Below are 24977 nucleotides of genomic sequence, written 5' to 3' on the forward strand. Positions count from 1 at the left end.
CTCAAGAATTGTGAAGATCAATGAAATCGATTATTGCGTGTGTTCGTGGAACGTGCTACCACGATTTTTTTCGAGTTATGCAATCTTCAAAACATGTTTATAGGCAGTGGAAAAACTTTTGGATATTTTCTTTCAACAATGGAATCAATCGCGTCGAGGTAGCCACAAGATTCATGCGAGACGCTCGACGTTTCGTTCGTGCAAAGCCACGTTTTTTTCAAGCAACAATAAATTAATGTGTCCAATCTAGTCCACATTCATTCGCCATTAAAAAGACCTCCCGCTGTGGTTATTGACATTGTTACGAGACATTCGCCACCCACAGTAGCTCGAGTCTGGATTATTTACTACGTTCCGAGTCTCAAGTGTTAGATGTCACAAAGGAAGCTATAAAGCCTTTTTTAACATTTGAAAAAGTCACTACCTACGTGAGTGCAGAGATACACGAGTCTCGGAGTCGAGTCACACGGTGCGAATCGCTTGACAGGATGAATGGTAAGGGAGGAAAAAATTCTCGTTAAATTTTGCGATCGATCAATTAAACGAAATTCGAACACTCGGATCGCGACATTAAACGAGGAGGATCGTTGGATTCGATGGATTCGGTACACGAAGAGCAATGAATATCCATCCGTTTTTTCGGATTCTTCGCGATAGCGCTCACCCACTTTTTGTATTGTAAAAATACATTTATTTCCATTTCGTTATGATGAGAGCGAAAAAACGGCCAAGTTCCCTAGAGCACATTTGCTCTACATGGAGTGAAAAAAAGGAAGGAATAGACTCCAGACGAACGGTAGTAATTGGGAGACGAGTGGTGAACGACACTCGTAGCCCAAAGTTTCAGAATTGTTTCCATCTGTTGAGGGACCGTTACTCACGGAGGGAGATTAGCAGCACGTGGAATTGCTCCCAAAGGCCATTGTTGCTTCGAGTTGGCTGGTAAATCATTTTTCAGGAGTTCATTATTTGCATTAAATTTTATCCGCATTAACGAAATAATAAAAGCTTTTTCAATAATTCGCGCCCGGTCATTGGTCAGTCTAGCGAATACGCGGTAGCGTCTCAACTTGCATTTTATGATCCGTCATTAGCCCACGAATGAAAAAATCCTCGAGAGTTTGCCCACTGAAACTGTCTTTCGAGTGATTTTTCACGTGCTTCGTACCGCCGCAGAGTTTCCCAGGGATGCTGCGTATACGTTATTGTCGTTGTACCGCTGGTTTTGTGTCAATACCTCGCGAAACGTGCGGGAGAAAAGAGCACAGAAATATTGGGGATAAAACTCGGAGTTGGTCACGATAAACGAATCGCAGATACGTCTCGATAACGAACTATCAAAGGGGCGCAACTCGGACAACGAAGCGCTCGAAGCGATGCCGAGAGCAGGCCTTTACGCTCGTGAATATTTCGATATTTAACATCTTTCGGATCGCAGACACTGGCGAGTCGCGCCCACGCACCTATTTCGTTCCACGAGAAAACCTATCATTTATCTCCATGTCTCAGGATGTCGCGGTCCCCGACGCCGGCTGCCAACTCAAGGGAGTCGTGAGAAGTGTTTCCGTATGCCTGTGTGTGCACGCGTCCGTGTATTTTTCACACTCCTCGTTTCATCTTATAGCCCCACTCACACACGCTTATTAATGTTATAGACCCTCTGCTCTCTTTCTCTCGGTTAGACGTAAGGTCGCGTCTCGCACGTACGAGACGCTCGTGAGATATATGTCGAAGCTATACATAGCGAAGCTATAGACCACACATTTCGAAGATTCGGGGATGCGTTCACGAATCGCACTTTTCGATACCCGATTCCTCCGGGGCTTATAATCATCTCGTCAACTCGATTCAGTTTCTTTCTGCGACCGTTCACTTGGTCCCGCGAGACTCCAACCGCCTCACTCTCCTGTTGCTTTCGATTGCGAAGAATCGAGCGAGAGAGTGTTCCCAAATTTTTCTCAACACTCTTAAAATCTCATTCGGAAAGTATTTCCGGTTGGTTCCGTCCGTCGGGGCTTCGGGGATTACGAGAACGCCGCACACTTCGATCCTTTGTAGTTCGAAAACTTTCACAGCCCCAGCGATTTTGGCACACCGGCTCTGTACGAGCTTCTTCTTCTTCTTTGTTCGTTAACGAGCATTTAATACGCTGTCAAAATTCAGCTCGATTTTCAGCAAAGAAACTCAATCTTCCTCGTTTCTCCCATCATCCTGAATTTTTCGATGAATTCACACGGCGTTCGAGCTTCCAATGGTTTTTCAACTTGCCAACTTGCACGTGTAGCATATTCGGAAATTTATGGAAATCTGTACGTTCGGCATCGTCGGAATGAGAAAAGTTGTGGATGCGAAACTATCGACTTAGCGGGTTACGAAACTCCTTGACTTCCGACAGTCGAAACCTCGGGAAAAACCAGCGTTCCAGAGACACCGATTTCCCAATTTCTATTCCTCGATATTTTCCGAAATAAATTTGAGTCTAATTGGCCACTCGCAGCGTTCTCGACGTTTAGGAAATAACCGAATTCACTTTGATCGCCATTTTCCTGCTCATATTCCAGCAACTTTGTTTGAGATTGCTGGATTCGCTGTTCGATTAAAATCTGCCCTTTTCCTACACGAAGTGAGTTTCGCATTGAGATAAAGCGCGAGTAGAAGAGCGAATTACCGATCGAAACTTTAATCTCGCTAAGGCTAAAAGGAAGAAAAAAGTAGTTATAAGACATCCTACGCTTATTTACTTTTATTTATATCCCACCCTCCGCCAATGCCGGACACTTGGGGGATACATTTATTATTATTCAACATTGCCAGTCTACCGTTGCCGGCTGCCAAGAGTATTTTTCGCGGTTTGCTCGCGCGCGAACCTCTTCGTTGCCGGCTTTGAAAAGCCGGCTCTTTTATCATTCGCTCTCTTTCTCTCTCGCTCTCTTCCATCTTCTTCGGAACGTCACAAGCTTTTTCGTATCGCATTATCTCTGCTAAATGACATTCTCATTGTCTAAAGTACCCCATACGAAGTCCGGAAATTTTTCTCGAAAATGATTCGAGCCTTTTGACTCGTCGACATTTTCAACATTTTTCCTCATTTGTGTCGAACGACAAATAATCCTGGTTCGAATTGTGTCATTTTTTATGATGCTTGGTTCAATGAAACAATTTTATTCCATAACGTGGTCGGGATGGCGGTCGATCCGAGTTAATTTTATTCGTTGGCTCCGCTTCGAGCGGATAAAATATTTCGACAAATGTTGTTTTGATCTAAGACCTCTGAGAGTTCGATCATCATTTTTCATGCCGTTCCATACCATAATATTATGGAAAAACTTCAACGTGATTTTATGGTACGAGTTTAACAAACGAAGCGGACGATTCAGGAGCGAAAAAAAAGTGAAAAAGTTTCGTAATCGTACTTCAGAAATATTTCTCGAATCATAAGTGAACGTTCGTCAGATAAAAGTTCGTTTAGAATGTCCGAATTGTTCGCGAAACGTAAGAGCGATTCTTCAACAAAGAATCGTATTTTCCCATCGACATTTCGAGATCGAGCTAGAAGTTTTCGGAATTCTGGAGTTTCCTTTTTTTCTCTCGTTTTCCTATCATTTGGCTCGAATAGTCGAATTCGATATAAAACTTTGGCAAATGGCGTCCGCCTTCGCGTGATCACAACGAGAAATCGTTCCGAAAAATAAAAGCAAGAGACAAGGAACGACGGAGAGGCAAATAAGAGAGAGAGAGAGAGTCAGATGAGATTATTAATTTTGACTTCGGTTCCGTTCCATCGGGAGGAATAAAAGAGTTACATACAAGATGATAAATATGTTGAAGAATAGCGGAGATTGCTATATAGAGCTAGCGGCAAGGGGGGAGGACATCGAAAGTGAGCACAGACTCCAAGATTCATCGAGCTCTCTTATTCTCTCATCCTCGGTTTCACTCTCTCTCTCTATCTATCTAGATTCTCCTCGGTGTCTCTCAACGACTCCCGTACCCAAAACCTTAAATTTAGAAATTTTCCAAACGCTCTGAACTCACGAGCTCACGTCTCCAAGTCTCACGAGCCTCTTAACATTCGTGTCCCCCTTTTTTCGCTTTTCTATCTCTTTTCACTCGTTTTTTTCCGAGTGATTCTGTCCGACACGAGCCTCGGGGTTTTTTGAATATACGCGTAGCGGTTCTAGAGAGAGAGAGAGAGAGAGAGAGAGAGAGAGAAAGTTTACGAAAAACAAAATGCAAATAAATAAATAAAAGATCAAATGTTTCCACGATCAACAAACGATCGTAGGGACTCGAATCGCCTATTTTAGCATTCGTCGTTTGATGTTATTTTTTTCTCTCTTTTTATTCCTCCGCTTGGGATGCGTCGCTCAAGTTTTAAGACATTCTTCGCGGTGTAGCGAAGTGCGAACGTCCCAGACTTTCGCAAACTCCCCGTCGCGTGCGCGACGAAGTTTTTAAGCGTAAGAAAATGTTGGTTTTGTGACGAGAGGTATTACGAGGAAAATGTTTCTTCTTTTATTTTTCAAAACCGATGACACATGGATGACTGTTGGTACACGAATCTGTGTGCCCGTGTTTTATCTCTCTCGCTCCTCAAACCATAAATTGCTACAGAAAAGCTAGAATAATTGTTGTTTTTATCCGGAAGGAAACGATATTTACTTCGTCGCCTCCTACCCGAGGGATTGTGCTCGGAGCTTCGTTAAGAATTGAATACCTCCCAATGTTTCCTGCTCGTGCAGCTTCCTACGGACCAGGCTCCCAAAGGAATCATATATTGATCAACTTGCCTCCCATTCCACCGACAAAGTCTCGCCCAATGTTTCTTACCTGCGCCATACACTCGGAACAATCTGATGAATTTGGTACCTCAAAATCACCTCAAATGCTGATTTCCAAGTTTAAATGAATTAATAAAAGTTCGATAACCTCCACAGACCCGTGGTGCACTATTTTTAGAAGAGACCCGACGAGACACGACGATTAAAAAGACAAGAATTGGCCCGTGGCGTAAAGGAAAAAGATTTAGGTAAATAGCAGTTGGAAAATGTCTGTTTTCGGTGATTTTTCTCATGCTTTCCGAGTTTTCGGGCTCGAACGACGTACTTTTTGCTCCCTTGGGCTAACGGCGCACCCCAACTCGCTCAGTACACCTCCCCCACGATCGAGCAAAGGGAAGAAAGCACACATGAGAGCGAGCGAGCAAGCGAGCGATATAGACGTGCCCGGCCCGGTGCCACGCAACCCTGCGACCCCGGTCGACCCCACGATCAACACGCACCACCCCGACAACCCACACGCGCATAAATAGACAAACACATAGACCGAACAACTACTCTTAATACGACATACCGGCAGCACATACTGTATTATAAGAACACGCTTCGTTTTTCTTCCATTCTTTCTTGTTACATGCGCTCCGTCGTCTCCCTCCGGAGCAGAGGCGACGTTAAGGGAACCGAGGAAAAGGGGGCACTATACTAATATTATTCAGAGCCTAAACGCGCCGATATTTCACTCCTACGATAGCATTTTTCGCCCGACAATGTCGATCCCTAATTTGCCGTCCACGTACTTTGTACTTTTCGCTATTAAGGGGGCGAGGGCGGCGGGGGCCGCATTGAAACTGCGAGAATACCATTCCCGACGAATCATGAGGCGTCGCCCCGTAATTCATCAAATAAATTGCTTCATCTTTCCGAGTCGAGCTCGCGTCCGAAACCCCCCCATGAAATCGCACTTTTGTCACAGCTTTTCCGCTATTCCGATTGCTTTACTATGACGCTGCATGAGCTTTACGAGCCAAATTATGACTTTGCACTTTCGCCTGACTGCAGCACAGCGATACTGTGACAGCTGGACTTTGAGAACTCCGCTTGCCCTGGGCCTCGGCGCCAAGTATCAAAAAACAGCTTGAGCCAGCCTTACCTCGTGTAAACACGAATATGACGGTTTTCCGCAACTTTTCCAATCTCTCAAATCGCTCCCATATTAAACGACGAGTGAAAGCCGCGTTTTGACAAATTTTCATCATCTTTTTTCTCTCCGATTTCAACCCTCGCGCCCACCTGATACCGTGATATCACAATTATGTCGATTCCAATCCAACGTTTCGGGCTCCCTTCGTTTCGTTGAATAATTAATCCCGAATACGAGAATCGCGGGCAATTGGCTTCGAATCGAATTTCTACGTGCGTAGAAACTCGATCATAAATAAACGTTTCCTCATCGATATCAAGCAGTTTTCACTTTCCAGTTAATCGAACCTAAAATTGTTGAATCGAACGATCCGCTATAAATTTTAATTGGCAGCATAGCGAGCCCGTTTCAACGAGTTATAATTTTCATATTAATTTCCGTTGCGAATGTGCTAATGAAATCGAATCGCTGCGGTGGTAGTTACGAGCGGCCGCGGCGCGCGTATCGATTCCCACTTTAGCGAGAAAACGACGCGAATTAGTTCATCGATGAACGTGCGTGTAACGGGGAGTTCGAAAAAGTGTAGAAAATTTGTTAGATGTAATGTTTGGTATGGCGACTGTCTGGCGCCCACGTACCTACCGCCTCATATCGCATCAACGTTCTGGCCCGCTCTTGAAAAACGAAGTCGAACATCCTTTCATCTTGGCAGCGTCAAGTTTAAAGCGGGGATCTTGCTTATTTTTTCCTGCTTTTTTCTGCGCGCGCGCGCACGCGCGCACGCGAGCGAGTCTCTTACGTCGAATTGAAATAATGAGGAAGGCGCCTCGGAAGTCTCGTTTGGCATGGACCTACAATGTCGCAGGGTACAAACAAAAATTCCACGTGCAGTTTTATCCCGACTATTTTCAAAGACATGCGGAACGTGGATTCAATCATGCTCGCGCGAGTTAACTCACCGTAGATAAAAATAGTTGTTGTCGTTGAAGATATTTCGTTTTTATTCATTCGCTCGTTCAAACAACACGCTCCGCATAGATTTGTACACAGAATTTCCCTTATCAAGTACAATTACAAAGCTATCAAACCTCGCATCATTTACAAAGTTTTATTTCCCTTTGTCAATTGACCTTTCCAAAGAGCGGTAAGAACAAAAGAAGAACCGTGAGATAAGGAACGGGACGGGGCTTTTCAACGCCAGGACCCAACCGACTCCCTTTTCCTATTCTCGCCCTCCGGGCAAATACAATCTATTTGTACTCCGAGTTATCTTTCCCTTTGGCCCTTGATATTCTGTTTATAGGCGTGCATTTAATCACATTCTTCTGACATTCTCCCACGCTTTTTTCAAAATATTGTAAAACTGCGATTCTAAAGAGGGATTTCAAAAGAATTTTCGAGTGAAGAATCGCGTCCGGAGGTCTTCATTCATCGAGTTACTGCTGTCGATTAACATTTGATTCGAGCAACAGCATCAGAGGCATTGAAAAGAATATTTTTGCATCGCGATTTTTTCGTCTTAATTTGAGAAGATATCGATTATCGAGATCGCCTCGATGCCAACGTTTGGAAAGATCTTTTTCCAACAACAAAAAGTTAAGATGAGCAGCGTTTTACGAATTGGTCACGCACGAAGTGAGAATTCTTCCCGAAAGTTGTGTGAAAAGAATGAAAAAAACGTCGGTTCAATGTTGCCTGTCGAGTATGAGAAGAATGCGAGTGAACTTGAAACGAAAATGGAAGAGGGAGAGAAAACCCTTTGCTTCAACTTCTCGCTCGTGAGGATATACGCGCGCGGCGGGTATAGAGCTTATAAATGCATGTACACGAGATAAGGGATACGTGCCTAGGTGGCTCCCTTCATCTATACACAAGTAACGAACTTTTTCTGAAGATTGAAAAAAGGAGGAGGAAGACAGAAAAAAAATAAAGCAGAGGAAAAGGAGGTATTCGAGGACGTAGCTAGTTCGAAGGTGGTGAGAGTAGTGCTTAACGCGAAAGAGGGAGAAAGATAAACGAGAGCGAATGAAAAAGAGTCCCAGAGATAAAGAGAGAGAGAAAGAGGGAGGAGGGTGAGTTGGCAAAAGAGAAACGACGAGGGAGGATCCTCGTAGGAAGTGGCAGGGATTGAATGAGTGGAGGTGCGACAGCGAGCACGAGCCTTTTGGCTCTGATGGGCGAAGGGGGCCGTTCGTTTCGTGTCTCTCTGGCCCTTCTCTCTTGCGTTCGAATCGTATAGTCACGTACGACGTGGCAGTGAAAGCCAAGTCCCTGCTTCGTTGCAATCCGCTTTTTTCATATTTTTATCTAATCTAAATTGGCAGCTCTCGTCGCTTTACGATTTAAAGGAGTGCGACGACCTGCGTACGTTCAAAAGTTATAGAAAATTATTTAGAATCTTTCCTTTCCGTTGCTCTCTCGCCTGCTTATGCCCGAGGATCCTCCGCGTCTCGTAAAACGTACTTTTCTTTCCCTTTTCTTCCTTCCTTTGAAACTCGCTCGGCGTGGCTTGGCAGAGCAGAAAGGATTTTGTGCGCTCGTATCACTCGAAATTTTCCCTTTTTTCACATCGGAAACGAGGACGACGGAGAGAGGGAGAGAGGGATGTCGAGTGGAACAGTTACTGCGACTGGCGCCGGCGTCCTCGGTCTCCAACCCCTTTTTCTTGTTGAATCCCCATTTCCACTCTGGTTCTTCCTCTTATATTTGTATTATTTTGGAACTCTTCGTATTTTTTCCTCTGCTACCACGCTGTATTTGGCTCTGCCGTTCCTGAATTATTGATATATTCGTGTACACACGAAATTGCCAGTGGTTGAGCGGTTGCCTCGAGCGCGAAAAGGAACAAAAATTTTAGTAATATTCCTGCGAGTGAGCTCGAGACTGTAGCAACGTTTGCGTAAGTAGGTTGGCAATTTGTTACGCCGGAAGAAATGACAAAATCGAAATATAGAGAAACATGCCAGAGCTTCGTGTGCTAAAATAAAATAAAAGAATTTCAGCACGAAACTTTGTGTCGTACCGGGCGACTCGACTCATATTAATAATCGTGTGATCCCATCAATTTTTATTCCTTCGCGTATTTCTCACCGCTCCAGTTTTTTAGGGCTTGCGGTATATAAATATGTACCAACTTTCGACGTTTATTCTCTCCCTAATGGCCAAATTCGTTAGTACAAATTCACGAAATTTCAAATGAGAAAGACACTAAATTTTTCATTAATTATCCATTGATTAAAGTGCCATTTGGAATTCAACCCGAATCCCTGACTCATGGGCCATTGCTCGGAAGGCTCGTGTGAGCACCGCACTCACGTTGGTGCACTTCTGAGATTGCGGACTTGTCAAAATGAACGACTCTCGTATTCTCGTACGAAACTATCCATCTTGTGTGCATAAGTCTCGTCTCCAAATGTTCCACTCCCGACGCCTCTCTCTCTCTCTCTCTCTCTATGAATGTATGAGTACAGATTCACGCGATAGGAGTGGTTAGATGTAGGAGCGCGATTGCTGCCACGACTGCGGTCAATAACGCTTGTTACCATCCGAAAAGTCCCACCCTTTCATTCGTACGATCGCAATGATTGTGCTGGTTGAATAAATGTATCGACCGATTTGTCTCCCTGGCGCTTAAGCCTGTTCAAAACGAGAGCACGACGGTACGAGAGTTGCTTAGAGTTGGAACAAGATTCAAAAAATCATTGTAACCGAACGTTCACAACAGTTGAAAATGTCTGATCCATGAAAATTCATGCAATTAAGGTAACTTGGGTGTTTTTTTCAAAACGACGAACAACGAGAGCTTCGAAGAATAATGGAAAGAGGGCTGGGAATGCTCCAAGGATCTGAGGGGCAGATATTTATTGTCGAGTTTTTGAATTTCAGTGGACACTTGTCCGACGATGGTTTCCGCCAGGATCGATACATATTTGCTGAGATTGGCTCTGTTCAGGAGCGCACGGAAATTCGAAATGGATGATGCGAGTGTGACGAGAGGATTGGAGAAAGAAAAATATCCGCGGAAATTGGAACCTCGAGTTCCGCGTACGAAAATGGATTTCGTACGGGGAAAATGGATCCGAAATGATTAATTTGGAGGTCGCATCCCGTAAATAAGTTGATAAAATCATTTTTCATAACGCGCATGAAGCAGTTTGTGATTCTCAGTTGTTTGCTGATAGTCAATATACAAGCGGCGAATTGGTACGGAGGGAAGCGCATGTGTGCGTGTGTATGCAGCGATTGGTGCGGCTCGGGGTAGCTCGCGGAGGGTTGCATAATGCACCCACACCGTGCGAGAGTATAAACTGCGCGAAACTACCACGTAGAGAAAACTTGGTTACACGGACGCTTGCGTATATATCGAGAGGCTGCATTGCCAGGGCGTTGACTTTGCGATACGGGCGTTGCGACGACTTTGCGACTCTCCGCTCACTCTCTCTCTCTTCCTCTCGTCCTCTCCTCCTTCCCCCTCTCCGCTCAAGAGAATTCATTCCTGCGGGGGATGTCGCGGCGCCGCGCAGCAACCCCCGCGGTTCAAACCCAAACTCACCACCGACACAACCACGACCACGAGCACCACCCCGATAATCGAGCTTTTGTCCATACGCCACTCATCTGTAACGGCTTCGACCTGTTCGCCACTTTCCCCCAACACTATAACCGCATGCCCATGTGTGCAGTATGCCTCTGTTCGCCTTCCGAATCCTCGAGGGACCGCTTCAAACGCCGATTCTCTGTTTTCGCAGTCGCATTCATCTTTACAACCTTCCCACGTGCTCACCCAAATGTCCAATTATTCCATTGCAATGTCCTACCATTTCAGCCGTTTATGCGTGATTTTCATCGCGGGCAATATGCAACCCAAACGAGCTTGCGGTTTCATCGTGAGCCCAACGTTCCACAATATTTTATGACACATTTTGCCACTTATTCGTGGACGCCTCTGTCAGGCAGATGGAAAATATGCACAGTCGAACGAGTCCTACCAAAAAGACTTTTATTCATTTCGATGTTCGGGTCAAAATTCTCCTGGAATCTTACGAGGCGAGTGAAAAAAATAGTAACAATTACTCTCGCCCATTTTGGAGCAAGTTTTTACCAAAAACGTTGTAATTTTCGTGTCGTTTTCCAATCAAAATTTCTCAATTGCTCTTTTTACAGTTGAGCATAGTAAAATTCCAAGAGCTCGAATACACAAGTGTCGCCGATCCGACGAAATGTTTGAAAATTTACTACGGTACGTAGCAAAATTTCATTCGCGCTTGTACGATGATATATCACACGTGTACCGAGTAGTTTTTAATGGAATTTTCTCTTCGCGTAAGACTTCGAACGAGGAATTTTTACTCAGCTTTTCGTTGCCCGCACATCAACTTTTCTCACGTTTTCTCTCTATTTTATTTCTCTAAATAACGACGCAGTAATCGTCGGTGGTACAATAATCAATCGATGGGAGAAATCATTCGGTTATTGGACCGAGAATTCTTTATGGAAATTGAACAATGTTCTGTTTCCATTCGTTTAGTCGGATTAAAAAAAAAAAAAAAAAAACAAATTTCATTCTGCCGTACTGAAAATTGTAAAAGTTTATACGGCTTTTGAACGCATCACACGACGCATCGGAATAACAATAATAAAAGTAGATGACAGGCTTGACCCTGTTCTTCTTATGCAATAAAAAAACGAAGCACGAACCGAAGGTACCGCACAGCAAGATGGAATGATGAAAAACGCCTCGCGCGTGGTATTGAAATTTTGAATATATGCGGAGATTTAGTTACGGTGCAGCCATAATTTTCCATTCACGGCGAGTCAAAAGGCAGTTTTATTTTTGAATGGTCTGTTTTATGGTGCTTTTTACGAAATTTGATTTTGCTGTATCGCAGCTATTTGGCTCGTTTGAAATACGTAAATACTAATTGGAATCTTGTTTCCTCTTCTGAATAAATCGATTATCCACAAATTAACTGAACGCCAACTGACCGCAGTAAGATTTCTTTTTTCACTAGTTTTCTTTCCATTTTATATCCGTAGATGTAAAAAATGTTTGACGTTTCAAGTGATTCGACGTCTCGATGAATGATATCTGAGAAAAAGTTTCAAAACGTTGAAAAAATTGTCTGTTTTTCATTCATTTATGGCATGAAAAATACTCGAATTTATGGCTGCCCCTTGAGATTTGATGGATTATAAAACTCGACAAATATTTTCTTGTCGTCCCACAGTATTCGGTGATCAAGCTCCCATAAAAAGGACGATTAAAAATTTCCTCGACGTTTTACATCGCCGCACGAAATATTCGTTCGGAAACTTTAGATACCGATGTTGCCCAGAACGAAAGTTTGATTACACCATAAAAACGAGAGTCGTTCGATCAATCGACGTCTAGTTTCCTAGAGCAGCGCTCACTCAAGAACGAAAAATCATTCGATCTTTTCCCCTCCTTGTTTCGTTCTCTCCCGCTGTGTGTCTCACCAGAATCGTACTTTGTAGTACAAAAAAGTTTCGCTCGGCCTTCGTTCCGCGTACACTCTTCGATGCAGGATATAAAAGGCGACGTCCAGGGAGGCGCACGCTCGTAGAAGAGATAGTGTCGCTATGGCGCGTTGTAATGAAATGCACCGAGCGGAGCCGGAAGGTTCTTGGATATATGACCTGCTCTGGCCTCCTCGTTCTCCTCTTCCGGTTCCCTCGCGGAGCTTTTCATCGATCGGCGCCATCAGCCCTCAGGGTTGTACATTGTATTACACACAGAAGCATTGGTAAGAGTAAAAAAAGTGCACAACGTTAGAAAATGGAGTCGAAAAATGCTTGAAACTCCTCGAAAAATGAGCACAAATGTTTCTGTGAAAAAAAGCAAAAGCGATCGAAAGTTGTCAGTCGAAGGAGGACATTCCGCCTTTTATTTTCATCCCGATGACCCAGCCGATAATATTTTTCTTCTTTTTCCATCAGCCCATCGCCTAGGCGTGTGATTCAATGAATCTTGTCATGCGATCGCATCGAGTGAATTTTTCTCTTCTTTTCGGGTCACGAAAACAGGAAGGAAGGTTTCTTCGAGGTCTTTACTTTCGGCTCGATATATAGGCGCGCGGGATCGATATGCTTCGCGTACTCGCCAATAAGAATCCACCTAAAGGACGAAACACAAAGAGACACCAAAGGGAATTAACAATCTCCGGGGTCAGTTCGGGCGCTGCAGCAGAGCACGTTTCCGGACAGCGCAACTCTCCTTTCGACTTTTTCGTCCGCCGCTTCAACTCGCGCACACGCACGCGGACGCGTGCATGCATTTGCTATGGAGGAGACGAGTAGCGCACGCATTTTCTAGGTCGTATGACGCAGCAGGGAAGGTCAGGATTGGTTCAAGTCCAACGTTACTCGATTCTATAATTAGCGAATTTCCGCGGTAGCTCGACGTTTCTCTCTCTCTTTCTCTCTTTCTTTCTCTCCCCCTTTCTTTTCCTCCCTCTTTCTCTCTCTTCTTCTCTTCTCCTATTTGTTTCTCCGCCGGAGGTCTAGGCGCGGCCATTAAACGATCCATCAAAGCGCATACACCTGATGCTCTCAAGCGCGACCTCCGTGGATCGACCTCACGTTTCAATGAAACCAGAGTTACGTAAAGACCCGTGTGTTCCGTTACTTCTCAGCTTCTCGTCATCGAACGCACTCCAAATCCGTCTCGCGGATGGGAATCGATGGAAATTAGGATGGGCGCGCGTCCATCGCGAGCTTTCCGATCGCAACGACGAGCTGCGGCTCCTGATCCTGACTTTTCAGCTGAGAGCAACTTTTGGTGAAGCAGTGAAATATTTTGTCGAACATGTTTTGCGGAAAAGTTATGCGATCGAATTGAAATATTTGTTGACCGAATGACGAAGTAGATTTCACTTGATAAAAGCTGAAGAAATTATTCGACACTCGATCCCTACTTTTTTCGTCAAGTTCTCGTTTCCGAGTCTCTCTCTCTCTCTCTCACCATGTGGGGCGCGATACACATGGTTGAGTTTTGATAGCTCAGCATATGGTGGCAAGAGAAGTGAGACATAATTCACGAAGTGCGGTGCAAAGAGGTCGGGAAGAAGAGCGAGATGCTTAAAGACGGAGAGAAAAGTGAGGGTGTTTAGGAAGACGCAAATGTCGTAGACTCGAAACCCCCTTCACGGTGGGCGTCCGGTGTAGAGAGCCTTATGGAAAATTAGTGTATCAAGAGCACACACGAAGCGGAGATATCGGAGAGGAGTCAGGAAAGGGGGAGGTGCGGCGGCAGGGCGGAGAGGACGAAGCACGAAAATAGGCCGGGCACGTCGGGTATTTCTGGTTTCATGCCGCGCCGCAAGATCGCGGAACGCCGATTCTCGCCTCATTCTCTTCCCTTAGTCCATCCCTGCAACGATCGTGGATTTCGTGCTCCCCCCGGCTTCACCCCTTTCCGCAATTATTCCGATTCCCGCCCTCATACATATGCGCATTCTCACGTATTTCCAATTTTCCACATCAAGGTTAGCCATTTTAGAATCCCCGACGAACCCGCCACGCGCCTTTGCCCTAACCACTTTTGTTCCATGCAAATTTCCAAGGCTTTTTTCAAACAATTTTCCCGCTAACTTCACCTGTTTCAATGTATTCACAGCCGTTCACCGTTCGGTGACAAGTGAGCCGTAAAATTGATGGAGTCGAGAATGGAAACGACCGATCAAGAGTTTTCAGGCCAGTAAGAATTCACAATTCAGCCTAAATCCCGATTCACTGCGAAGCAATTCGGAGCCATTGTGCAGCTACAATTTTCACTAACATCCCTGTCGAGATATTCCGTCGAATTGAGTGAGCTCTGCGCAAGTATTTTGCAGACCACATTCATCCGAAGCCATTGAGACAACCGAGGGACTAAAAAAAAAGACTAAAGCGATATAAATATGAGTGAAATGATCGTACGAAAAATGTTGTTCAAAGAATTTTTCAATGGGTCACTTTTCGTCGTCTCAATAACAACCGAAAAATGTATCCCCTTCGGCGCGACTCCCCTCGTGAAATATACATTTGGTCAAACCAGAAATAGGCACCGAGTGTGATTGAAAGCTCCGGAGTATCCCGATACACCCCCGCTGTCACTTTGCTTGCGAGCAGGACGGAAAACAAAATGAAAATAAAGTGGAGCGCGTGCTTTCGACAGCGGTTTGTCGAGATATTTACATTGCTTCTCCTTTTGACGTTTCATCTCCACTAAATCTTCTCATCCCCATTCTCTCGTCAAAGCATAAGCCTCGTGTGGATACAACGCCACCCAGCTGTCATGCGGCACTAACGCGCGCCGAGCTCATTCTTGTCACTTCTTGACGCTCGCGCCAGATTAAGTTATTATACTAATTGCCTTGGATAATTTATCTCAATCCGGCCTCAGTAAATCACACCGTGAATGAGTAGACGCTGAATTTTTAAAGCCCATTAACTCTTCCAACGAAATATTCTCCTTTCTTCTTCCAACCTGAAAGTAAACTTTTCGTAAACATTTTTCCTCGCACCGTTTCCTTTCCACTAATTCATATTAGTTGGGAACCAAAAGTTTCAAAGCATTCTCCAGATGGATTAAGATTTTCCTCTTAGTTCACTCCAATAGTTAGGTTCTCCTGCAACGTTTTTTTGACTTATCGAGTGCCCGTTATTAATTTCGAGCTGTATAATGTGTTTGTCCATCGATCTGCAAATACTAGTGTCATACTGAGAAAACAAATGGAATAACGAAGGGTCTTTAACGCTCGGTAATACCGAGCGCTCAATTTTTATGAGAAAGAATGGCGAGAACGCCTCGTGTTCCTAGTGCTTGTCAAACAGCCATACGAATCGATATTCATCAAGAAATATGTCTGGAACAAAGGGTAATTATACGTTGTCGTTACACGGCCGAACATCGCGCCCCAAGTATTTTTATGTCGCTCGATTTCGGCCCTGCGACGCCTCCATCGTTAATTTTCGACACGCGAAAACCATGTCAAAATATCGATTTTTACAAGTGTTTAAATTAGCCTTGAATCGACTCAAGAATCGTTTCCCAGCGATTATTCGACCTGCTGAGTTTACTCTTCACTTTCAAAGCAATAGCGTCGTCATCTGGGATTTTTCGAAATCCTCGAGAGAGCCCCGAGGGTAGATTCTTCAGCCAAAATCCCAATCCTTTGATCGAGTCTCTGTCGTTCCAAGTTGAAGGCAATCGACAGGAAACCCAGCACGAAAAAATGAGGTTTTGTTTAACAACGAACAAAGTTATTTGTGAATGAATAAAAGTTTTGTCATCAAGTTTAATTTTCTGGTATAAAAATGTTATTTCCCCTGAGATTTTCTTCGCGCGTGTAAGTAAATCGATTCTTTGAAAACACTTAAAAAGCGGTGATAAAAAATTCCGCGGTTTGATCGGATTGAGTAGAACGGCGAGTGTAAAAAGCTTCGATTGGGATATTTTCTCAATGTTTTTTCCTGCTAAGAGGAAAGAGTGACAATTATTTCGACTCGACTCTGCTCCAAAAACGTGTACGATTTCAACTTTTCAGATAAAACTTTAGCTGTCTAAACGAATCCCAGACCAAGCAGAGCCTTCGTGAAAACCACAATTCCAAACAACAATACGAACCGAGAGAAGCGATATAGCGGCTCGTCGCGAACTTCGCGACGCGAAGTACTTTAAACTCTTCAATACAATTGGACATCGAGGAAAATATGGCTCGATAAGCGGCATTGATCTCGTACTGAAATTCAGTTTAATCACGTGGATTCAACTTGTACAAACAGTGACACGTAGAAAAATTTATTCGGGTATTCAGAAATGGACTCTTGGCACGAGTAAATGGGAAAATTGGTCCCACGTTATTCCGTAACGTTGATTAGCTTTTATTTAAATCGATCGGCGGCCTAATCATTCGAGTTTCATATTGTTACGCCTGAAAGATGTTTGACATTCGCGACTGTGTAAGGATCAAGGCCTCAGCAGTTTATCCGTGTTTCGCGCTGTTTTATAGTTAATCTCGTCAGATTTGGATTGATTCGTTAATAATTATTTGGTCGATGATTGTGTTCGGCTGGCGCTATTATCGCTGGTACCATTGTTATTATCAACACCAGAAAGTAATACGGTTATTTGAAACAGCAAGAAATCTGCTCCCGCCACATTTACGACTGCCTCGTAAACGTCCGGCATGAGGAAAATTCATAGACCTCTATATTATGTTTGAACGGGCGGAACAGCGAGCGTATGCGCTCTCTCGCAGGAGGGAACACGAAGCAACGGTTAGTGACAGGAGTCTTCGCTTCCTCGAGGTTCTATGAATTTGAAAAAAAAATCGAGAAAAAAATGAATGAATAAGAAACGGTGGTGAAAAATGGAAAGCTCTGCGCGCGTATTGGCCACCGTACGACTGCCGGCTCTTTATCTTCTCTCGCGTATGCTCGTGCAGTCTCTTCGGTTTGTACTCGTCGAGGGAGAGATAATAAGAGTCGGAATAATGAAAGAACTTCTCACGTTTCTCGATGCTCGTGGACGCCACGTCGAGAGTCACACGTTTTATCCATTTTACAAGCATCATCAACGTCTTTCGAGCATTTTCGAGCGATATTTATACGAATTTTATTCAAGCGTTACACGCTTCGCAGTACACCGCGCACCGAGCAATTCCAATTTGGCTCGGATCTTAACACCTACGTTATTATTAAATCGGTGTGCGCATAATGATCCAACGTCAAGAGAGATCGCTACGGAGCGATTGGCGCTCGATCGTTAGCGCGAATAGAAGAGCTCTATTCGCCAAGTCCGAGGGTACTTTCTTGGGTTATAGCGCCGGCAGACGAGGTATAAATTCTCGTTGGGCCGTCTAGCTTCGCGTTTCGATGTGAGTGTACGGCATGTAAATCCATCCAGATTCGCGCGTACGTGTATTCCCATATTGTTGAAAGCCCGATAAAACGTTTACTTGATCACCACGAAAGATGGACCTGCCTCGAGCACGGAGCCTCTCGGCGAACGACGTCGCCGCGCTTTATGCAATTCCGACCTTTTTCAAATTCTTAATTCTTTTCACCGAAAACGAATTTCAGCTGATCTCGTTCGTCGAATCAAAATATACGCGGATGACATCCAAGCTGGACTTTGCGTGCTAGCTCATTCCAAAGTTTCGACCTTCGCTTCGCGTCTCAGACGCGTGACTCGTTAGAACAAGTGGAAAAAAAACCGGGCTGAATCGATCCGCTCGTATACCGACGAAATCCAAGAAAATTAGTAAACGCTTGTGACATTTTTGCACGATCGCTCGTACCAAGTTCGCGTCAACGACTTCGCACGAAAATCAAGACTTTCTGAGGTATCGCCAAGTCCACCGAACGCCAGCAGCAAATCCAATGTTCAAATTTTTCCTACAATCTGCCTTTTTATTTCACAATGTTTCACGACGCAGTTCATTTTCCTCCGTTCTTGGAAATGTCAAGTGTGTCTATTGACAGTTAGTGTTTGAAGTGTTAATTTTTCGACCGTCAACAACTGCTCCGCGTTAGCCTTCGCGCTGGGTTTCGCACATTTCAGTTAGTGTTTTCATTATTTTTTATCTTATCACTCTGTATTCGATCCTCATACTTCGTATTTGGTATTCTATTAATTCTATTACAATGGAAATTCAACCCTAAAAAGTTTGTGGAAAAGAATTTTCCATGCTAATTATTTCGTTGCATCGGAACCCTCGCGACATTATCAATATTTCCGTACGCGAATACCAAAATTCTCGAGTAATGAGATACGCTTCCATCATAAAAATAGAAATAATACTTGGCTGAACGAAATTAACAAACTGGCTCAAAAAATGTCCCCAGAATCATCGAATAAAAATACTATCGCTCGTGACTGTAACGTGGAAGGGAACGATAATGAAAGAATAGAAACACTTGATTAAACATCGCCAAGAAGCGTAACTTTCGATACGATTAACATTCCGAATCGGTGAGATCGGGCTATATAAGACTGGGATTAGTCTTGCCTGTACTATTGTCACACCATTTACCGTTGACGAAGGTCCTCAAAAATGTTCGAGTGTTACTACACGTTTGTGTTTATTTTATTTTTTGCGATCAACTTGGGTGAGTCGAAAATCAATCAATTTTAATCATTCCGGACGGGAAATATGCGAATTCCAAATTTGCATACATTTTTTTTCTCTTTATACCGCGAAGAGTAATTTCATTTTATGGATAATTGTTTGCATAGTCGGACTCGAGTTGGGTCTCCGATGGGACTTTTCGCCCGCCTGAACAGGAAGAGAACAAGTCCCATTTGGGACTTCGACTGGGTCCCAATTGTCCGTTCGAGTTCTGAGGCTTGATTGGGAGTTTTAAGGATTTCTTTAGACTCGCTGATTCGTACTGTTTTTCAATGAGAATGATCGCTTCAAATTCGTAGACCGTGCTAGATTTTTTATTTGCCCTGAAATATCTAAGCGTAGGAGTTAGTGGATTCCTCGTGAGAATTTTCGAACCAATTTTATATCAAACAATCTTGAATATTTTGACGCTTTTATTCGACTGAAATGTGGAGTAAAGATTTTGACACCTTCGCGCAACCTTCGTTTGTTTGAGATGTCGACAAACCATCAATTTGGCATGTTTCTAAATCTCCGTATTTATAGTTAATTCGTCATTAATTATGTATTATTTCCATTATGTACTTCCCCATTAATTTGAAATGAATGGCTTACAATAATTGATAATACGCCTTGCCACCGGCACGTGACGATGCGATAAGAGTATCAATAAGATCGACAGAGTGTGTGCTCGGTTGATCAGGTTCGTGATCTATTTCTGCACGTTTTTTGCAACTGTATTGACGAGAAAAGCAATGATGAAATGATAAGAAATTTGAAGAAAGATTGAAAAAAATCGTCATTTTGATCGTCCAGCAAAGATCGGCTGTTCGAATTTGAAATTTCGAGTTCCAATTTTGGATTCAGTAACCCCGAATCTTAGTTCCACAACTAGTTCGTCAACCGCGGGAACTTTTTCTTCAAACTTCAAACTTCATGGTGGCACGTACAACCGTCCAGGGCAGAGCAAAGTTCAACCGTTTTGCTTGTTATTGGAGTAGCTTCAATAAAAAAAGTTAAATTCATCACGAAAAAAAGTTCACCCGTGTTCCTGAAAGTTGACAGTTTCGTGTGTTGGGCCAAACTTATTTCAAGCTGATTACAAGGGAAAATTTCGAGGAGCCCTCGAATCTATTCAATTTCGTGGCGTGTATTTTTCAACGTATCGGAGCAGGGGCCTCTGAATCGCGGTCATGAACAAGAATTTCGCAGTAATTGCAAGATTAATTGATTCTGAATTATCGATATTATTATCTCGTTAAAATTAGTGAAAATCCTGCCACAAGTTTTTCGTTCTTTCTCCATCATTAGTTGTAACAAGTTTGTCGAATTTTGCGTTATCGCGCCGATGACATCAACTCAATATTCCGGCATCATTGACTCTGTGACAAAGCGTTCAACCGTCGAAAGGCCGTTGCTCATTTTGACTCCCTTCCGCTTCGTTAGGAGCGTTTTCTCGTCAAATCTAACGCGATTAAAACACAGTGAACGGTATGAGTTGTACTTTGACTTTTATTGCAAGTAACGAGTGATTCAACGACGAGGATCTCACTGATGAGAAATCAAATGGAAGCGTTTTTTGTGAATAAAAAACCAAGAGATCGTGCGGCGCATTTGAGTCGGAGTCATTGACAATAATTGACGAGTGATTTGGTGGTAAAATCAGTTGAAAAAGTTCTTTTATTCGTTGTGCAAAATGCTCGAGGAGTATACGGCGTTGTTGATTCGAGCTGATCGCTCGAATTTATCGGTCGAAAGGAGTCCTGATTGGTGACAGGTCGCGTGTGTTTGACCTCCAGCTGGGAGGAATCTTCGAGCCTTCCCGTCTAATTTCCCGATTATGCCGACGTCCAGCTTCCCTGACAACGAGAATCGTTTGGCGAGCCACCGGGTGGTCGCGCCGAAGAGTATGGAGAAAAACCCCCATGGATTTCCGAGATTCGCGCGCGCCTCGCGTCAAGGCCAACGACGTCCCGTCGACTCATCACCTTCAATAGTTCCAACTTATTATTTTCTTCTGCCTTTTTTCCTCCTCTTATCGTCGAGCAAGATTTCTTTTCGATCAAATGTAGCACGAAGCTTTTGTCACGTGATATGTGCACGCGGGCATGTGCGCGTGTGTGCTTTGAAAGGACGCGAAATGAGGGGAGAAGGAGGCAAAAACAGGAGGAACAAAAATCATCGTCCTTGTTATCGAGAAAAAAGGGCACCCTGGGCGCCGAACTGATGACTCAATTTTCCCTTGCCAAATTACCTTCTGGCTTGCTATACGCCCGGTGAATCACTGTCCCGAGTGCAATCAACCACCACGCGAACGCACGTCAGAAAAATCTTACACGTTCGTTTTTTTCTTCTTTCAGCTGGTACTCTTATGACCCAATTCGTAACTGTATGTGCTTGAGCTCATACGTAGCTGCTTTTTTTTTTTTTCATATTTTTTTTCCCCTCTATTTTCCGCAGCACGAGATTTTTTCGATTCGTTTACTTTTCTTCTTAATAACAAACTAGTGGCCTAATCAGACCCTAATTATTCAAGTGGAAATCTCATATGAGAAATTTCTGAAATGCAAAAAAAAAAAAATAAACATAATACGGATGAGTTTTTCAAATTACGTCTATTTTTCTTGCTCCTCGGAAGTCGTCCCTGACAATCGAGTTTCTTTCCCCAACATTACAGATCCCATTGGAGTCGGAGTCTTAATATCATAATTTTATATACACGGAGAAAAAAAAATTGTTGATTCTACAATAATTCATGTTATTGGAAGAGTTTTCTTCATTTATCATGCCCGTGGGATCGTATTTTATGAGTGTCTAAATTGGATCGATTCGTACTTCCCAATTAAAGATATTATCACTCTAAATTAATGTCAGAGTTATTAATTCAAAATTGTGAATAAATATTTTCAACTTTTCTTTTGGCGAATGAAATTACAAAAGCCATTAATTGAACGGGGATTCATCACTGCTGACGGAACCCAAAATTTCATTCGTCCCTGGCTAAAGTACTGTGGTTTTTTATGTAAAAAATCGCTTTAGAGAGCGCAAAGAGAAAACACAGAGGAAGATGGATGAAGAAAAAAGTATTAATAAAAAGGCAGAACGCTGTGACAGGAATGGCCCAAGCCAAGAAGAAACAAAATGTCGAAATAAGCAAATGTGAGATTACGAGTGCTTATTTTACCAATTTCGTTCAATCTTTAACGAATTATATCTTTATTACGATTAAGACAATCGTCTTGAATTTTTGCCCAAACCTTTATTATATATTTCATTGTTACTGTGACTTTTTCGTAAACTTCGTAAGAAGCGTTCATTCGTTATATGGAAAGATAAACGATTTTTTACGCATAGTCCCTATAACCCTGTGTTTTTTTTCTTCATATTTAAACACGTTTATCTAAATAACCAATAAGACGAACCCTTCAAAATTTGATATGCTTGTAAGTCGACTACCCATTCAAGCTCTGTGTAAATTTCAAGACTTTCTTAAGAAAATCGTTTCGTGCGTGAACTATGAATCTGCGGTTTGATCTAAAACTTTTTTGTTCGTTTAATCATATTTGACTTCGTGATGATCATATGTTTCAATGCCATATTTCGTTGCTCCAATAACTTTTTTTTTCTTAGTGCAAAAACGTCAATCCCGCTCTGTTTGGACGATGATTTTTATTTTGTTTTTCCTTTTCAATATGAGAACATTCGAATCCGCATTTTTAGCTATCTCTGAAAATCTTTTTGATAGTCTGAACCATTTATAAATCATCAATAATTGAATGACGCCCGATTTCCTTGTCGTTCGTGAACTTGTGCGAGCATCAAATACCTTTGTATATTTATCCTTTAATAGATTGGCTCGAAAGCATTGAAAATAAAGCAATCCAGAAGTGAATTCCGAGTTCGTCGAGATCGTCTTTCCTCGGGCTGGTTCCTTTCCTCACCGCGCCCTTTCGCCTCGGTACCGAGCGTCCTCCCACCTCACTGCCGCCCCGCGGCACCAAATTGATTTTCCCTCCGTTAAAGGGGATCTTTCCAAGTTCTCGTGTACTCTCAATCCTCGCTGTAACATATACCCTACATACGACAAATTTTGTCTCTCGGTTGATTAAAAAAAGCTCCGTAGATGAGCTCAGCGTCGAAATTCTTTGGCGTAAAAGAATCTGAGTTTTTCCACATTCCCCGTTGTCTTTTTCGTTATCAATTCCATCCTAAATCAGTTGGATCGTTCAAGCATATTAGCAGCCAAACTCAAAGTTCAAATCGAAGCAAAGTCCCCCAAGAATCGAGTATTCGAGTGAACTTTTTACAAAATCCCCCCCGCGCGATTCAAAGTTCGAATAAAACAGTGGAGAAACTAGTCACGTCCGCCTCGATTTCAAAGACTCCAAGTTACACTGCCAGATCGAACTTTCATAGAAACTGTAGAATTTCGTCGGGCATTTTTTCCCGATTATCAAATCTCGTCTATTGGCAAAACGAAACTCGCCATTTCTCGATCAGCGGAAGCCCTTGGATAAAATTGTATAATTGAAGATTTCGTGAATATTAATCAGCACGAATCGCACGAAAAAACTAGATGCGAAGCCAGTGGGAAGAACAGTCGAAATAACCAAAATTCACTGGCATTGAAAATGCGCCGTGTGAGAACGCCTCCCGAAATGGATGTTCGGAATATTCCTCGACCTCGTAAAATCGCGAGTCGTTTAAATCCGAGCTCGGAGTGCATAGCGATGTGAATTTTTAGCGAGTAAAATTGTTTTTGTGTACGTGTTGATCCGCGGAGTCATATGTGCGGATTGTGTGCGGATAGGTAGAGAGTTTCGTTGGCTTGACTGGCGCAATGCGGCCCAAGCCGGACAATATGGCGCGGTCGTAGCGAACTATCTCATCCACTGGCTCCGCTCTCTATTCTCTGACAACGGCACACAACGAAATCTTTACTTCTCTTGTAATCCGCGCTATATAGCGTACCCTCAATCCCTCTATCTCGTGTAAAATAAACGGCCAGGAATCCTGTGAGCGCTACTCGATCTCAGTTTTCCTGGTTCTCGTTCAATCATTTCCAAATCCATTGAATCCCATCCAGTGGTTTAATCCCCGGTGCGAATTACCTCCGTGTACGAATCGCGCTACGTTGCGATCCTATTAAGCAGTCCCGATCCAATACAGCTATTTCCTCGCTACTTCCAATTCGGTTTGAGCGAATTTATATTACGGATCGAATCGCTGTTGCATCGCTTGGAATACCGTTGTAAAAACAGCTCTAAAAAGTAAATAAAGTAACGCGAACTTTCGCGCACTTTCTAATATTAATTTCACAACAAGATTCACGAAATTCCTGCGAAAGGATCTTTCCGTTGTAAAAGTTGCGATTCCCCTTATCCGGGCGACGATAGGATCGCGAGATGAGTGGTTGGTGCATCGCGAAATATTAAGGGGGAACGTTTATTTTATTTATTTTCGCGTCCGTATCGTCGTTTATTTCTACGAATGTACTTCTTTCCCGTGCATATTTTTTCCGGCCGGCTTCGCTGTCAGATAGATAAGCTTTCAGGTCACGTGCGCATATAGCTCGCGGAGAACCGTAAAAATCGAGATATACTTGAGAGTTTGGAGTATCAAAGTTCTGGCGATATCGACAGGCGTTCGATTGGCCCTCGACGACGAGCTCTCGCGACAGCTGGCCATTCCTGCTTTTTCTCTTTCCCTCTCGGCGACGCCAAGTGTAAGCTTTAAGCAGGCTCGAACCTTGCACCGAATTCCTCCTTCCGTCTCGTCCTCCCACGATGCATTAAATAATCGACAACGTTACCCTTTGAATAATTGATATCGACGGAGACTCGATTGTAGCTTATACTACAGCCCACGCTTCGAATGCCCCTCTCCCCATATCTTCCTGTTCAACTATCCCCTTGTCTATGCAGTCTGCCGCTGCACGTGATTTAT

General features: G+C 43.4%; 1 protein-coding gene across 5 annotated transcripts in view; it reads left to right on the top strand.

Moving 5' to 3' along the window:
- The window catches only part of LOC122418850 (protein kinase C-binding protein NELL1-like), a 62922-nt gene that overhangs the window by 2781 nt on the left and 35164 nt on the right, over positions 1-24977 (top strand). The gene's annotated exons all lie outside the window — the stretch shown is intronic.

The sequence above is a fragment of the Venturia canescens genome, chromosome 1 (genome assembly GCF_019457755.1).
Source record: "Venturia canescens isolate UGA chromosome 1, ASM1945775v1, whole genome shotgun sequence".
Lineage (NCBI taxonomy): Eukaryota > Metazoa > Arthropoda > Insecta > Hymenoptera > Ichneumonidae > Venturia > Venturia canescens.